Genomic DNA, 18,817 nt, shown 5'->3' with positions numbered 1-18,817 from the left:
CTCTCTTCGCCCCTTCCCGGCTAAAGTCATCGAGAAGATTGTCAATAAACAGCTGACTGCATTCCTCGAAGAAAACAACTCGCTCGACCCTTCCCAGTCCGGATTTCGAGCCAACCACAGCACCGAGACTGCCCTCATCGCAGCCACCGATGACATCAGGACCCTGATGGACAACGGAGAGACAGTCGCTCTCCTCCTCCTGGACCTCTCGGCAGCCTTTGATACCGTCTGCCACCGTACCCTAATAACCCGCCTCTACAACACTGGGATCCAAAGAAAGGCCCTGGACTGGATCACATACTTCCTCTCCGACAGAACCCATCCGCTCCGAAGCCACCAAGATCATCTGCGGCGTACCCCAGGGCTTCTCGCTCGGCCCAACCCTCTACAATATCTACAAGAGCACCCTCGCCACCATCGCACGCAAACACAACATCAACATCATCTCCTATGCCAACGACACCCAGCTGATACTCTCCCTCACCAATAACCCTCTCACCGCCAAAGCCAACTTCCAAGACGGAATGAAAGATGTCGCAGAATGGATGAAGCACAGCTGTCTGAAGCTCAACTCGGACAAGACGGAGGTCCTCCTCCTGGGACAATCCCCGTCCACCTGGGATGACTCCTGGTGGCCCACGACACTGGGCACCGCACCAACACCCACAGACCACGCACGCAACGTGGGATTCATCCTGGACTCCTCCCTCACGATGACCAAACAAGTCAACGCAGTGTCGTCCTTATGTTTCAACACCCTGCGCATGCTCCGAAAGATCTTCCGGTGGATCCCCACCAAAACCAGAAAGACGGTCACCCAGGCCCTCATCACCAGCCGACTGGACTACGGGAACGCCCTATACGCAGGAACCACGGCCAAACTCCAGAAACGCCTTCAACGCATACAGAACGCCTCCGCACGACTCATCCTCGACATCCCGCGCCACAGCCACATATCCGCCCACCTGCGAAATAAATCTGCACTGGCTCCCCGTCAGCAAGAGGATCACGTTCAGGCTGCTCACCCATGCACACAAAGCGCTCCACAGCATGGGCCCCGAATACCTCAACAACCGCCTCTCGTTCTACACCCCCACCCGCCAGCTCCGCTCCACCAGCCTCGCCCTCTCCACCGTCCCACGGATTCGCAGAACCACCACCGGAGGAAGATCGTTCTCCTACCTGGCAGCCAAGACATGGAACTCCCTACCCGCACACCTACGACTGACCCAGGACCATCTCACCTTCAGGAAACACCTCAAGACGGGCTATTCGAGAAATAGCCCCCCCCCCTCAGCACCTTGAGACCCTCACGGGTGAGTAGCGCGCTCTACAAATGTACTGATTGATTGATTGATTGCGTGCGCCCTACTCAATGGAAGACATCTTGTTGCGGGGTGGTGGACTTGAGGCGCTGAAAACTAAGTGTTGTCTCTCTCAAACTCCCACCGCTCTCAGACAAATCCATCACTGGATGATCATGTTCTCTGTTCAATCACACATAAGTAACAGCATTTGTTTCTTGGTAAGCTAACAGTCCACCTTGCTTTTTTTTATCCGTTCAGGTACCTGGAACCCACAGGGATTTTTAGAAAAGCATCTTGTTTATGGATTGACCAGTGGTACTACAGACTGGTACACAAGGTAGTCTTAGTCCAAGAAGTAAACGACTTTGCCCAAATCAGCTCCATCAGTTTTTCACTTCTTTAAAAATTTAAAATAAAAGGTATTATGGAAGTGACATACGGGAGCGGTCTTGGCTCACTGTCTGCTCTGCCAGTGCATGGATGATGAAATAACAGCTTCCCCCGACATGTAATAGCCATGCAGGTGAGGGCCTGGCAGACCAGAGAGAGATTGAATGTTAGGGAACTTTTTAAATGTCCATTTTCTTTTTACTGCTGGTGCTCATCACTGGCAGGATCTACCTCACTTAAAGCCCCGATAACCGTCCGGAGCACTTGAAGATGAACCTGCATGTTTGGTCTTCATGTCGTTTGTAATTTTGATGTTTTGAGACTTCCATGTGAAAACACAGCTCATGTTGCATAGATGCTTGTCTAATGGTAAAATGGTTCTGCAGAAGAAATGATTTGCAGAAAACAGTGTAGGCTACTGGATATGAAGAACTGTTTTCTCAGTATTCCTGCAACTGAATGTATTAATACCATGGCTATCAGTACAACTGTAATGCAGGGATACTGGGCCATTATCAAATAAGTACTTACAAATGAGGAACAACAGGCAGACATCAGAGTTCCAGCAGCGATTCACATATTTTTTATGCATCACTAGATCTATTTTCCCCTCTGACTTCCTGAGCAAGCTCACAGGGCATTGATATCTCCATGAAATGAAAAGGGAGATCAACCAATCTCGACCTTGAAAGGGCATGTGCATAACTTGGTCCATTTGTGCTTGCTTTATCTGTACCGAAGTTAGTATGGTCATTTCCCATGCATCACAAGACGAAAGTCCTTGGTGCACCAGTAAAATTTTACGAAATAACATGAAAACATACTTAATTAATGTACATTTTTAAAAGCGGCTGGATAAGGTGGGAAGGCATCCTGTTTCATGTAGTGTTAGAAGTCAGGGATAACTTGCAACTGTTTCGAAATAGGAGGCTCATATATTAATGCTGAGCGCCTCTTCTGCGTTTAGCTCTCAGGCTCTGATTCTGTGTGACTTTGAGGAATCTTACAGTATTTAGTATCTTAGCCGACAAGGGTTACTCTCTGGAGCTTGCCCACGAGGTAATATTAGATATAGGTTGTTCATACAGTGTGAACTTGTCTCATGAGTGGGACTTGGGTGCTAAGCAGGCCGTCATGCTGCAAGGAGTAGCTACAAGTTCATACTTTTGAGGCGGAGCAGGCTTTAATGTAATTTCCTGAATAGCTGGTTCTAAACCAGCGACAGAAAGTGAAGCAACTGGAAAGAGAAATGTGAGACTAAGAAACATCAGCATGCCCATTATGTGACAGTTCCCAGAGCTGAACATGCCCAGAAGATGAACCTACAGGCTCATGTATAGTTTTATGGTGACCACCTCCCCCTGGTCATGGCAGACACTCTTTCCAGTCCTGGACTTTCGTGTGATAACCTAATGAATTTGGAATGTTGTAGATTTTAAGTAAAGCAATTAGATTAACACACTTGAAATCAATGATTTGTAGGTGAAAGGTTTACTACTGGAGACAATGTCCGAAATGACTTGGAGTTAGGTGGTCACTTTATGTAGAGTACTTTATAAAGGGGTGAATTTGGTCAAGTGTCCTACAGCTCAGTAACCTGAGCCAAACTATGACTGTGTCTTCCCATTAATCTTGCCTTAAAACATTCATATTGGTCACTGTTAGCTGTTAGACAAACTGGACCATTTTCATCCCCATCTAACTTCAGTGAGGGCATCTGTTGGATGTCACTGGAACTGCAGCCTGCATTTCAAAGGAATGTTCCTGCTAATGTTTTTCTCTGAGTGCAGCAATCAAGAGAAGTGTCTCTGCCCACTGCATCACAGGCTGCAGGCGCTGAAGTTAGGTGCTTTTTACCTATGAGAGTGAGTGAGCGCCATATGTCACCGGGGTTTCTCCACTGAAACGTATTTCAAATCACTACAACAGGATGTATTTTAAGTCATATATTTGAACAGGCCAAACTCTATTTTATAATATGTGATAGTGATCATTGTGTTTCAGAATAACATGACAACATCAGCACCATCTTGATATTCTTCACTTGTTCCAGTATCAACGCTTCCCTACAGACTCACAATGCAAGGACTCCGGATGATTTAGACCCAGCTTTAAAGAGGGCACTAATTTACAGGTTACCCAAATTTAACAGGCACTCATGACGCAGGATGACCTTACAGGTATTGGCTTTAAGTCACCAGATTCGGGCCTCATATCAAGGTGATCTTGGGCATATTAAGGATTGACAGCTGGGATCCCTGCACATAAATCCATATATTATACTTTATGGACCCAAGAATAGGTAACGACTAGGCAGACCTGGGAATATCAGGTGAAACTCTGCATGTGTTTCCAGATTGGGGGGACCATCCTTCTGACTGTTCTGCTATGAGTAGGTGGTGAATGCCAGTGGGGCAGTTTAGGTTGGGGTTGAGGGGCAGGGATTTATGTTTGGTACACACCAATCGGTGGCCTGTCGAATTAATGTATGAAGACAGTTTTTCCTGCTCCCCTATGGTGTTGGTGGGGATCAGGCAGGGGACGGGTTGTGCATATGCCCGCCGCATCTGCCCAGAGGATGCAATATTTACCGGGTGCACATTTGACCCAGGTGAGACTAAGCCCTGTTTTCTTGTTTCTGGTAATTTTGAGTACAGGAACACTAGGCCATGTGTGATCTGGGGTATATTGCAACTCCAGACTCTCGAATAATACTGTGTGCTGAAGACAAAATTGCGTGGAAACATTTAATTGTTACGCGCGGGTCTCGGCTTCTTGCGTCCACTCTAGTTTGAAAATCTTTATTTGGGACACCTTCTGAGGGCCCCTTTTGGGTGCTTTAAATGGGCAGGTACTGAGGGCCTGCACTTCTTTAATTTGAAAGGGAATGTACCTGCACCTAGCAGCTCTACGGAAATATATGTGACTGACCTTCTCAGGGTCAAATAGGTATTCCTATTAGAGAATATCAACACTTCTGTATTACTATTGAAGGCTCTGCCCTTTATCCCACTGTGGCTGCTAACAGGAGTTACCAGCTGAATCAAGATTACAAAACCCACAGTAATTCTGCAGATCTGTTGTGTTTCACAAGGAGACTCCTCTCAGAGCAGTCTCCAGGTGAATACCAGGGAAAAATGAAGATTTACTGCAGGAAATCTGGACCAAAATTACTAATTCTCCTGATAATTTCTCATTTAAATGATGAACATTTGGGTTCCACTTGAAATCCCCTCTACCTTCATCCCCCGCAGTAGAGATAAAGGACCTTGGAATGAAACCCCAATGATGAAGCTCTTACCTCGGTTGAGCATACAGCCTTCTGCTCAAGCACTTTTCTTCTGATAGATTATTCAGGTCTGCTATGTTGCAAAACTTAAAATTAATAATCATTCTTATAACGAAATATTTCAACAGAGCTAGAGTGTAATTAACAATACATTGTCACAGGGGCACAGTTGGAGAGTCGAAGGGATGCAAAGTTGGAGAGAATATAGTTATGATTACACAAGGAAAGAGTACCGTAGTACACAATCACAAATATATAGGCATGTGAACGGACACTGCATATGGACGCACAGTCGTAGAGTGAAAAGACACACAGAGATTCGGAAGGACAGAGACAAAGCCATACACATATTTTTATACTACCACATATACACAGTGCAAGTCTGTGAGGGGTCACAAGGCAGAGTGCAAGAGGCACTCACGCAGAGCATGAGGATGCACAGTGACAAAGCATAGAAATACATGGAAGAAGGTTAGTGTAGTTCTAGATGCAGACGGGACAGGAGAGCAGTCAACAATCCTATTCTGTGCTGGAGGCAACTGGCAGTTGGGGTGTGGGGTTGGACATGGGCAGAACAGGACTGCAGGGTTAGAGTGCTGGGATGTGGTAGCATGGACTACATGGGGGCATGGGGATAGAGCCGAATAGATGCATACTGCAAGAGTTCAGGGAGGCACCGGGGCAAGGCAAAAACCAGAAACGTTCTCATAATAATGTGTTAGCATTAGAGGCATGCAATGAACAACATGTGTGCAGATAACAAGCATGATGTAGGATTGCACAGGTGTAGATCACGGCTGAGGGGTGTTCATGGGCAGGGTATAGGGCGCATACAACTTTATATCCTAGAAGGGTCACAGGATAGGTAGGAACAGTTCAAACATTCCCTACCTGTAAGAAAAGGCACAGGCCTCTCCTCTAAAAGTTGAATGTACAGCTGATCACCACACTCTTTGTCGCCCAGTCACACATCTCCCACTTTTGGGGAAGATTATCAAGAAGACTGTCACAAAGAAGTTCCAGAAGAAGATCCGTTGCAACACCCTCCTACAAGACTGCTAGTTGGGCTTTATTTTCTTTTTTTTTTTTTTTTTCTTCCTCATATACCAATTTGGGTGCTCTAGACGGAGATCCTCTCCCCTCCCCCTGGCATCACGATGTTACGCCCACAGAATTCGACGCCAGAGAGAGCCGGAAAGAGATACTCCCCTCTAGTGTTTACTGTTTGCTTTGTCCACCTCAGCCTCTATGACTTGGCGACCCTCGGATTGGTTGAGGACTAAGCACCAACAGTACCCAGGTGAAATCATCAGAATACTCTCATCTGTTCCGCCATGCCACAAGGAGTTCCCAGATCTTAGACTCTGAGGAATTATCACATGCTATATCAGATTCACTAATATAAATAATATACCTTAAACACTCAGAAAAGATGGGAGCGTCTTCAGATTTCCATACTTTACATATTTCTCGTCTAGCCAATAACATCACATAGAAAATAAATTTAGTCTGCTGGTTCGCAGGCTGGTAATCCGTCCCCAGACCGAACAGAATCATTGCCGGTGAAACCACGATCCGAGTTCCTAGTACATCCATCAAAAAACCCTCAATTTTTTTCCAAAACAAGTTAAGGCTAGGGCATTCTACAAACATATGCAAATCATCTGCCTCTAAAGATTTACACCTTGGGCAGCTATATTGTATGTTTGTGATCCTTGTCAGTCTTTTTGGGGAGAAATATACCCTGTACAGTGTGAACAGATGGTTTCGTTTAAGAGGAGCGGATTTTACTATCCCGTTCACCAGACTAAAAGAGTCCCCCCACAAGTCTACCAGTTTGTTGCTATCCAGCCCCACAACATCTCCCCAGAGACTCTGAAGTTCCAAATCAGTAACTCCCTCTTTTTCCATCAAAGTCTCATACCAAAAAGCGAGTTCTTTATCCCAACGCCCCTTTCTATTTACAAAGTCGAATTTCGGGTTAGATGTACAGTCCCATATTTCCGTAGACCACCAGCTTGACAACTGATAATATTTAAATCTTGTAAGGGTTCCTCCCGTCAATAGAGAGAGGGAGTCCCACCCCAATAGCTGTTGATCATATTGTAAATCTCTCCACTGCATTAACCCTGCTAATTTGAGAGGGGTTGACAGTTGGTCTCTAAGGCATTCTGGGGTCCCTGGAGAGTCCCATATTGGGGCCTGAGAAGCGTAGTATGGAATTTGTAATTTTCTCCTGAAGAAAACCCAATTCTTCAGAGCCGTGACTAAGACCTTTAGCCTGACCTTTTTGTAGAATCTGGGGTCTCCAAACTTGAATAGAAAGTATTCGTGACCTTGGGAGATACCATGCAATATTGATTGAAACAAACGTCCCAAAAAGGATGTATCTGCCTTACCTGCCATAACTCTAAAATTTTTAAAGTGGAAGGAATGGGCATAATACAAGATGTCAGGTAACGCCAAACCTCCTGTTTTTAGTTGTCTTCTTAACTTTTTAGCAGAAATTCTGGGCATTTTAGAATTCCAGATGAATGAGCCTATTTTTCCTTGTAGTTTTCCTTGTAGTTTTCCCACCGCCTTTGTATCGAAAGATAAGGGTATTGAATTAAACAAGAAAGTTACTTTTGGTAGTATAATCATCTTTATAAGATTCACCCTCCCGAAGATGTTTAATGGGAGCCCGGACCAACGCTGTAATTGTCCACAGATTTCCTTATACACCTTATCCAGATTAACTATCGATATCTGAGTAATGTCCTGGACTAATTGAATCCCAAGGTACCTCATCCTTATTTTTGTTTCAGGCAACACTGCCTCCTGGTTCCATTGCATGATTTCCGTTTTGTCCTTATTTATTCTATAACCAGAGGTCTTTCCAAAAGCTTCTGCATGTTCAAAAAGTCTAGGTATTGCTACCTCAGGATTGGAAGTAAACATTAAGAGGTCATCTGCATATAGGGCGAATTTTAGATCCAGATCGTTTATTGAAAAGGGTTTTATTAAATGATCTGCCCTTAGTTTATTCACTAATGGTTCGATATATAAATTAAATAATAGGGGGGAAAGGGGGCACCCCTGCCTAATGCCCCTTGATATTTGCACCCAATCTGAGAGCGTCCCATTTACAAAAATCCTTGCCTTTGGGTTCAAGTACAGTGCTTTTATAGAGGTGATGAAGTTAGTAGGTAAACCAAATGCGGACAATACATCCCAGAGGTAGTCCCAATTTACCTGATCGAATGCCTTTGCGGCATCTATTGCTACAATAGTCAGCGGAAGTCTCTTATCAGTGGCATAGTCTATTGCTGTGATGGCCTGAAAAGTCAGCTCGTTAATCTGCCTACCTGGCATGAAACCCCTCTGATCCTCATGTATAATAGTTTTAATCACTTTGGCTAGCCTCGCCGCCAATACTCCTGCAAAAATTTTGTAATCAGTGTTCAGCAGGGAGATCGGCCTATATGATTCAATAGTCAGGGGGTCCTTATTCGGCTTCAAGATTAAAGCAACTGAGGCCTCCAACCAGGTCTTTGGAATCGGTTCACCAGCCAAATATATTTTATTAAACAAAGAAGTGAGAACTGGGACGATTATCTCCGCACCAATTTGATATACCTCCACAGGGAGTCCATCCGGGCCCGCAGCTTTCCCTTTTGCCATCTTCTTCATCTGATTATGAACTTCCCCCTCTTTTATCTCAGATTTTACAAAATCAAAGTCGTCCTCCTGACACTGCGGAAGTCTGATCCCCTCCAACCATCTATCACCAACCAGATTAGATTTGTCCCTGGTTTCAGAATATAAGGTCTGCATGTATCTTCTTGCCTCTTCCGATATTACTTCATTGGCATAGGAAACATCACCAGAGCTTTGCACTTTAAGGCCGTTGATTTGATTTCTTGCTCTATCAGACCTAGCCTTCCATGCAAGGAGGCGGCCACATTTTTCCCCATATGAGAAGTTGCTAAGTTTACTTGAATCCCATTTCTCTTTAATGATCTTGTCAAGATTCGCCTGATATTTCGATTTCAGATTTTCTAATTCTTGTTGTAAGGTGTGTATATTGGCATGTTGTTCGAGTGAAGCCTTCTGCAATTGTTGCTCCTTTTGCTTAATCTCCTGTAGTGAATTCCTCTCTGTTTCCTTCCTATTCTTACTTCTCTTAATCATTATGGTTGTAAAAAAAAACCTTAAGTAGGTCTTGAAAGCTTCCCACACTATTTGTTCTGAAGCAGTTGCCTTGTTAAACATAAAATATTCCTCCATTTGTCTCCTCAGATCTCCCCTTATTTCCTCCTGTTGTAATAGCGATCTGTCTAATGTCCACCTTCTGGCCTGCCCTCCCTGTGGGATCTTTATAGACAGGGTTACTACTGAGTGATCAGATAATATAGCTGGAACATAAGAAGTAGTCATGACTTTGGATACGAGCTCTTGATCGATTAAGAAAAAATCTATACGTGAATGGTGTTTATGCCTGTGACTGTAAAATGAGTAATCTCTATTTTTCTTGTTTTTGATTCTCCATACATCTAACAAACTAAATTCTTTCATAATAGTTTTAAGCTCTCTCTTCGATTTAGGTAGAGAATGAGAAGCGGCCCTAGAAGTACGATCAAGTTTTGAATCAAAAACTAAATTGAAGTCCCCTCCTAAAATAATAGGTGTATCTTGCTCCAACAGACTGGTTTTTAAGCTAATTAATGCATCTGGACAGTCCTGGTTCGGACCATAGTAGACTCCACAAGTCAGCCTTATGTTATTTATAGTTATGAAGGCAGTCAACCATCTTCCCGTGTCATCAGTATCGTACTTTTCCACCCTTACCCCACTATTCACTCTAACAATGATTACCACACCCCTTATTTTGCTGCTTTGATTAGAGCAGAGGAGATCTTGTATCCATCTTTGATTTTTGAAGGCAATTTTACATTCCTTCTGGTCTAAATGTGTCTCTTCTAGCATAATGATATGAGCATCTGATTTTCTTAGAAACTCACAGATTCTTTTCAGCTTTTTATCCTCTCTAAGCCCGTTCACATTCCAGCTTATGAACTTTAAATTATCCCCCGCCATTGATCATATGGCCGTCGCTGTCGTCATTATTTGATATAACTATAATTTCCAAAGCTATTTTAGATACCATTGATATATGAGGAAAATTTTCTTTTGTATTTTTTAACCCTTCCCCCCCCTCCCTTCCCTTGAGGAACCCCCCTCTTGAACCTTGGCGATCTTATCGCCGTTGAGAGCCTTGTCCCCGGCCTAGTCTCTGCCTCACCTTAGTGTGTTTACATATTCTGTGTCAATGCCTCTATCTCCACCTCATATCTGTGTATTTTTAGTGCAAAAGAAAGAGAAAATTGTCAAAGATAAAGTTTTTTTTTTTTTTGCTAGTTGGGCTTGAGGAAGATAGGCAGCGTGAGACAGCAACCATCCAAGTGGTCATTAAGGTTCACAAAAATCCATGGCCCTTACATGCTCATCATCCTCGCTCAATCTCTCAGCAGCATTCAGTACCATTGACCATCAAGTTCTCCTAGATGCTGGTGTCCCTAGGCAGGGCATTAATGACATAATTCTGCAGTAGTTTGAGCCATAGTTGAAGACTGTAACCTATCTGCTACAAAGGGGTCCCTCCTGATACAAGCCCATCCCATACCATGTGGCAATCTCAAACATTATGTAATTACACTAGCACATTTATTATGATGAAATCACACCTCTGATTTGTTGGTTTTCTTAAATATTGTGTAATGTGCCACCGAGATAGCTGCATAATCTGCTGAAGTCATTTTTCAGTATCGTTGGGAATGACTAATGGGGATTTTATGTGTGTGTCAACAGCTATATTTAAATGAGTTTTGTTGGTTTAAATGAATCAGTTAAAACAGACAGAAACCAATCTATCTGCAGAAGTTATCCTGCCTCCACAAATAACAAAGAAAAAACATTGTTAATCACTAACAGCATCTGCCCTAACCCCTCCAACTCCCCTACACATTGGACAATAAAGCACGTCCCTATACTTGCCCCATGTCTCCCAAAAATGATGCCACCTGGCCAAGCTTCATAACTCTTGATGAGATTGGCACTCTAAATCTTTTGACCTCCATGAAATATTCCAAACACTTCGTTGATCCCGTCCCATCCACAGTCCCAAATGAGTCCATTCACCTCTTACTACTACTATGGACTAAGATAATCAATTCCTCTCTCACCCAAGGATCCCTACATGCGTGCCTCAAATCAACTCAGACTAGTCCGACCACAACAACTACATCCCCATCTTCAACATCCCCACTCTGGCCAAACTACTAGAAAAATGTTAACATTTACAGCTCAACACTCACATTGAATAATTCTAACTCCTAGATCTGGCCTCTGTCCAGGTCCCAGAACTGAAACTGCCATGGTCCACATTGTTGACAATGCCCTACGCTCGCTTGACCAGAATGACCCTTGCCTCTTGATTCTACTGGATCTGTCAGCAGCTCTGACACCATCAACCAGGCTTCCCTGCTTGACCTCATAGAACACAGGGTGGACCTCTCCGGCACTGTGCAAAAAAGATTCTACGCCTTTCTACACAACAGTTTGCAGCGCTTCCTAATTAATCACATCCTATCTGAGCTGGCTCCGCTATTGCTGGGCATACTTCAAGGCATTGTTCAACCTCTAGAAGGAGCCCCTAACCGATATCCCTAAAGGATACCACATCCTCTACCATATGTATAATGATGACACCCAGCTCTACATGAGAATAACCTCCCTCAAGGACATCCACACCCTCAATAAAACCCTAACAATAACACAACAATGGCTGACTCGCAATCACCTCAACCTCAACGCTGTTAAAAGTGAATTCTTATTCATCGCCCCACCCACTACCACTCTACCATCAAAGAATGGCTCCCCCTTCTGCCTGCCCTGAATTACACCCCACACATTGTCGACTTTGCCAAATCCCTAGTAATTTCTTCAGACAAAGACCACTCCATGCAAAAACACATCAGCACCATCACTAGATGAGCTATTAGCTGCATATCCTTGGGAAACTTAAAACTTTCCTCACCGTGACTGACCTCACATTTGCGACTCATGCAATTGTGCTTTCAAAATTTGACGATGGTAGCACTTCCCTAGTGGGCCTCCCGAAAACCTAACTTGCTTCTCTGAAGGCTACACTTAATGCACCAGCTAGGCACAACACAGGTCCTAAAAAGAGTGATCACATCACCCCTTACAAGGCCAGGATGCATTTCAAAATTGTTTGCATGACTCAGAAAGTGCCGCACCACGGCACCTCTTCCGACCTATCCCAGAAATGGACCCTTTGAGGGTGGAAACCGATCATCCAGATGTATGAGCACCTTACTTCTCAAGCCACAAAAAATCAAGAAAATACCCCACCTACAACTGATTTTTCTCTGGAAGGGTCCCAAATACCTGGACCTCCCTCCCTACTGAGATCTGATGCAACCCATTCACATCCTTCTTCAGGAAAGAAGTAAACATTGGCCTTGTCCATGTCCCCCTGTTTAAACCCTGCCCTCTGTCTGTCCACTGCCTCCTGTCACAGTGTAACTTGCCTGAATCTTGGACCTATGTTACACCACACCCTTCACTTAAAGCTTTGCATCTCCAGCTCGGGAAAAACTATGCAGCGACTCTACACACCCTTGCATTCCCCCTTCCTCAACTAACTCAGAACTATTATATACGCTATCTTTCATATCCTTCTTTGATTTATCTTCGATATGTAATTTTATTTATACTTTATGTTACTCGGATCCTGGCTGCTATTTTGTTTTTCATATCCCACCTTATTTCGTTTACTCCTTTTTACCATTATCCCTCATTTGTATTTACTCTCTATGTACCCCTTGTTATTGCTGATTTGCTAAAAGTGCTGAGTTGTCATGAACTTTATTGTTAAGTTGTAATGCTAGTTCACTACCTAAGGGGAACTATGCATCTACTCTGTCCACCCTGGCAACACCCCACCTTTACTACCTGATAACTTACGTCCACACAGCCTACTGTCTATCGGATTCTTCTTTTATATAATGTTGCTATGTATTTCTATTTACGCTTCATGTAACTTGCGCACTTGCTATTGTCTATCGGAGTCTTCTTGTATATAATATTGATATGTAGTTTTTTATTTATGCTTCTTGTAACTCTTGTACTTGCAGCTTTTCTGCTTACATATCTCACTGTATACCATTTACTGTTTTCACTGTTGCAATACATTTTATCTATTCTATATGTACCTCATGCTACTGCTGTTGTGCTTACTCTGTAAAGCACTCTGATACCTTTGTGTCAAGGCCGTGCTATATAATAACTCATAAATAAATACATTTGTTTTGAATGTGTTAAGGAGTACTGCTTAATTGTGGTGCCGTTTACGGAGACCTCCTGCACTTTGTTATTCCCTGTTTTTTTTGTTTATACAATTACATCACACAAATGAAACTTATACATGCTCCAAACAATAGTGCAAATATAACAAATAACATAATATTTAATACTGTTAATCTACGCATACACAGTAGACCACTGGAAATCAACAGGGATAGGTAAGGAGGCGAAGGGACTGAATGTGTATGGTTGTGTGTGGGTGGGTGTGCTTGTGTGTGTGTGCTTGTGTGTGTGTTTGTGTGCGTATATCTATATATAAATATAAATATAAATATAAATATATATATATATATATATATATATATATATATATATATATATATATATATATATATATATATATATATATTCACTGAAAAAAACAAAGATTACTGGGAAGTTATAGTTAGGCTCAGATTTTACACGTACAAAACCAGTGAAATCCAGCAGTTATAGTTACCTCAGCTAAATATACCTTACGCCCCGCAATGTGCTGCTTATGACCTCACATATTACATCACTAATGACATGGTCAGTGACATTACTCATTACATTACTAATGAAACAACAAGAGAAGGCAACCTCATTACCTCATCTCAAGATATGGCCCCCAAAGAATTCCCTGGCCAAGAAAATCAAATTGTTCCCGAAATTCACAACATTTTAAAACTTCGAACAGTCAAGAATCAGATAACTAAATCTCCAAATCATACAGCCGAGATCACATCAAAATTGATATTTGTGCCAGATTACCCAACAAAAGCGAGACAAGACACACTAAATCGAGGGAAATCTGTTAAGACTGTTCAAAGAGATACCAGAATTAGGGGAATAACATCAGCAGACCTTCTAGCTGTAGAATTCCAGCAAACTGTAAATTCTCCAGAAACAGAAGCAACACTAACTACCTGGATCTTTAAGGAACTAGTGGACCAGATCTATGCGACCAGACCTGCATTTGAAGCCTGGGGAATTATTTTAAGGCTTCACAAATGGCCAAAATACCTGTATCCTCTTTTACACAAAATAGAGGCATTAAATACTGGACAAATCATAGAGAACAGCCCAAAATCCTGCCTAAAGGGCACTGGAAACACCACCCCAAAAGCACTAAAAATCTCAGCCCAGAAAATGTAACATCAAGTCCATCAAGTTTCAAATTACAGCCAGCGATAACCAGTACTGGTCATGGGTGCCAAAGGCCCTGAGCCAAAAATGCACCTGACGAAAATACATGGACAGAACCTGATGATATTATGGGGGCGAACTCAGGTCCAAACAACAGGGATATAATCAAGATCTGTCCATGGAAAGTCCACGGATTCAGAGAAATGGGTCAAGAGCATGAAACGCTGTCATTCCTACAAAACCAAGACCTAATATTACTCCAAGAAACATGAAACTTGAAAGCAACTCCAATTACAGGCTACATAGAACACCACATACTGGCAGGAAAACATTTTAACTTAGGGCATCCAAGGGGGGATTATCAATCTATGTTACGGTAAAAACACTATTGGTCTACAGAAGAACTAGATGCCTGAGAAAACTGGTTGCAAGTACTAAAACTCGTTGGTACACTTCCCTCCAAAGCAATATCTTGGCAATCAATACTCATCAATGTATATATCCACCCTGAGAAAAAACGGAAGAAAGATTTTTTTTTCAATTTGGTGAACCTGATAAAGGTGTTGCAAAGGACTCACCAATACAGTAAAGTGATCATCTCAGGGGACTTCAACAGCAATCTCTCTATGAATAAACAGAGTAGAAGTAAGAGGAAAAACGATCCGGAAAATTAAAAACTAAACCTAGAGCTGGAAGCACTTGGCTGAATAATCTTGAATGGAAATACAATAGGAGACAGACCAGCCGCTATTAAGTATCTGGGAGGAAATAGGCAATCATCTATTGATTTGACCTTCGCTAGAAAAGACCTTACCCACATGATTGATTCCTTTCAAATCTGTCCACGCCCAGAAAGTGTCCACTTCCCACAAATTCTGAAGATAAACTCCAATTTGGTTCTGACAAGTATATTAACGACCCTCGATGAATTTCCAGAAATGTATAATCAGAGGAAATAAAAGTGGCGCAGATCTGACATAAAATCAATCATAGATGTCATCCAAGATTACGCAAACCACACAGGGACTTTGAGAGAACAAGATATATTAGCTAACTGGGAACACTTAGGTCAATTTCTTATACAAAAATTCCCAGTTAATCCTGGACTTCGGAAGAACACAGAAACCAGGAATGAACAATGGTTAGACATACAGCTGCACGACCAGAAAATAAAAATTGCAAGAGAGGTGAGACACCAGGCTGCGGCAGAAAGAAAGGGTATACTAACTAATAAGGGAAAGATAAAAGAAATGAGGAATAATTACAGGGAAAAATGCAGGGTAGCAAAAATGGTTTACAAGGAAACTATTTGGAATAAACTACTCTGGTCAAGTAAACTGCCAAATAGGGAATTCTGGGGAATAATAAACAACCTAACAAAGGCACCAAGACTTCAAAAAGAAGCAGGAATTAGTGAAGAAACATGGAAACAACATGTCCTTAAAATGTATAATCACATGGAAGACAACAAAACTGCTAAGGAGACAATGGTACATGAAGCCTCACATGAGTGAAGGCATAGAGAAATGAAGATTAGTCCGAACCCCAGGCAGACCAACAGCTGGCAGCAGTACCAGTGATAAGTACCAATGGACCAAATACCCTAACTGACGCAAAACAATTAAGAGAAATAATAAAAAAACTAAAAACTGAAGGGGCAGCAGGGCCGAACGGTCTCCGAAATGCCTTATTCAAGCACGCACCTGACGTTTGGGCAGACTACCTCACGCCCCTTTTTGATGACATATTCTGTCACAACAAGTTACCAAACTGCTCGAAAGGGAATATAATCCATCAAATTTTCAAAAATGGAAATCACAGCCAGCCAGAAAACTATAGTCTTATAGCCTTGATCGACGTAGAAGCCAAATTATACTCATCATGTATTTTAGTCCACCACCAAGTCTGGATAGAGGAGAGGTGTGTAATTCCGAAGTTCCAAACTGGTTTCAGGCCTGGCATGGGAACAATTACAAACCTGGAAACCCTGGCACTTCTAACCGAAAAAGCCGCAAGAAGAAAAACACGACTACTTGCATGTTTCATCAGTTTGAAATCAGCGTTTGGTAGTGTGACCCAAAATCGATTATGGGAAAATTAAAAAATATGGGGCCTACCAACACAACTACGCGATGCAATAATCGCCCTTCACAGCGAAACCTGGGTGAGGGTGAAACTCAGAGATGGGAGCAGAGTATCAGCCACGATAAACATCCAGCACGGCTTAAAACAAGGCTGTGGTCTGGCACCAAGCCTATTCAATTTGTACCTAGCCGATATAACCAACTACATGCTAACAGCCAAGAGTCACCCACCCATTCTGGCCAAAGAGCCAATTTCTTACCTACAATATGCAGATGACATAGTTGTGTTGAGCCAAAGCCCAATTGGTTTGAAAAGAGCAATAAACAACTTGAAAACTTACCTCAACCAGGAAAGGCTGGAGTTGAACAAAAAGAAAACAAAGGTCATATGTTTGGTGGACCCTCAGAACAACAAATTCATATGGTATGTCAACGGTGACCAAGTCGAAGCGATAGGTTCGTATAAATATTTGGGCTTAAATCTGGGGCGAGGCACGACACACGAGGACCATAAAACAGAAATAAGCGCTTAATCTTTGCATATAAATTGCTGAAAAAAAAATCGTGCTGCCCCGCCTATAGCCACCTCCTGAAAGTTATGGCAGCTCAAAAAATACCAGCCTGTCATATGCCTAGAAACATGGTGTGGCAAGTAATCTGAAATATTGAACGAGCTCCAGACTAAGGTGTAAAAGGCTGTATTCTGTCTCCCCAAGTCCGCATCACCAGCACAAATTCGATTAGAATTTGGTCTCTGGAATCAGAAACTTCAAAGTATGAATTCTTTTGTGAAATGGACCAAGAATTGCCCAACTTATGGGACGCCCACATGTGAAAATCCGTAGAGGAACTTGACATCCTAGAGGTGTGGGACAGTAAGGAAGATAGGGCAGAATTTACTAAGGCTTGCAACAATTCTGCAAAGAAAAAATCCCCTTTGGAAGATAAAAAAATCCTGACCAAACAACAACACACCTGGACAGTGGTAAACTCCTATAAACACCCAAAGCCCCAAACCTATTTATCATCACAATTTCCAGCAAGGACTTGCTTTGGGCCACCCGGCGTGTGTCATCTCTACGTGCCGACATTTTGTTTTGCATAATGCACCATCGCAAGGATAGTGACTGCTCTCCGTTTCGTTTCTTCACGTTGCATGAAGGCCGCTGTCTTGCCTGTCCGGCAGTACCAGTGAGCAGCTTGGTACTGCAGGCTATTGTCACGGGCCATGTGCCTCAGCGAGCTCTATACACACCACTATAGGGAATCGGAGGAGATGATAGTGGAAGCAATAGGTAATCCAGGTATCAAATGGTATCCATCTTTAACTGAGACTCACCAACCTTTTGTGGATGCATTGGACATTTAAATAAACAGGTGGTTGGAGACAACTGGTATTCTGCAACCTACTTCTAACAGGTGAACTTGACGTTGTCCCAAATTCGTGTTAGTTATCACTCACAAGAGATCTTGCTGTGCTTTAATTGACTACATTCCATTTTCAGCCAAGAGATAATAGGTTGCTGATGGATACTTACCACAACATGCCACTTTCTCTTATGTTATTATTCTTGCTATATTATGTGTTGTTTTTAATATCATCATTTACATAGTTATGTAATTGATCAATGCTGGTACAACTACTCTTTATGAGCATGTTGCATATTTTATGTCTTTTGATATCTTTATGTGAAGTTGTGCATTGATATTTTGTATGCTATTATCTTGTGTTGGGCGGATTCGCCTATTTTTGGCATGGTTGCTGGTATGTTTGCTCTGTGTTGTGATCCTGCTGGATTGGTAAAGGTACTGGCTAGGTATGTTCTATTTTATTTGCATGCGTGCTATACATATACATTTGTTTGTTAAACAGTGTTTAAGTCACCTTGTGCTTCACCTTTTCTCTACGTTGTTATGTGTGTGTAAGTTGCCCTGTGCTGCACGTTTTGGTCACTGACTTTATTCAAATTGTTTGTTCACACTATTAACCTCTACATAGGGGTGTCTCATAGGTACGAGTCCCATGATTGTAAATTGTTTGCTCACTACCAACCTCTACACAGGGGTGTCTAATGGGTATGAGTCCCATGCATGCAAATTGTTGGCTCACGTTACCTCTACTTAGGAGTGTTCAATGGGTGTGAGTCCCATGTTTGCAAATTATTTTTTCATACTCTTCATTTAGGGATATTTATGGTGTATGTCACCCT

The sequence above is a fragment of the Lissotriton helveticus genome, chromosome 5_1, assembly GCF_964261635.1.
Source record: "Lissotriton helveticus chromosome 5_1, aLisHel1.1, whole genome shotgun sequence".
In the NCBI taxonomy this organism is placed as follows: Eukaryota; Metazoa; Chordata; class Amphibia; order Caudata; family Salamandridae; genus Lissotriton; species Lissotriton helveticus.
The sequence above is the reverse complement of the archived record's forward strand: the minus strand, read 5'-3'. Positions refer to the sequence as shown.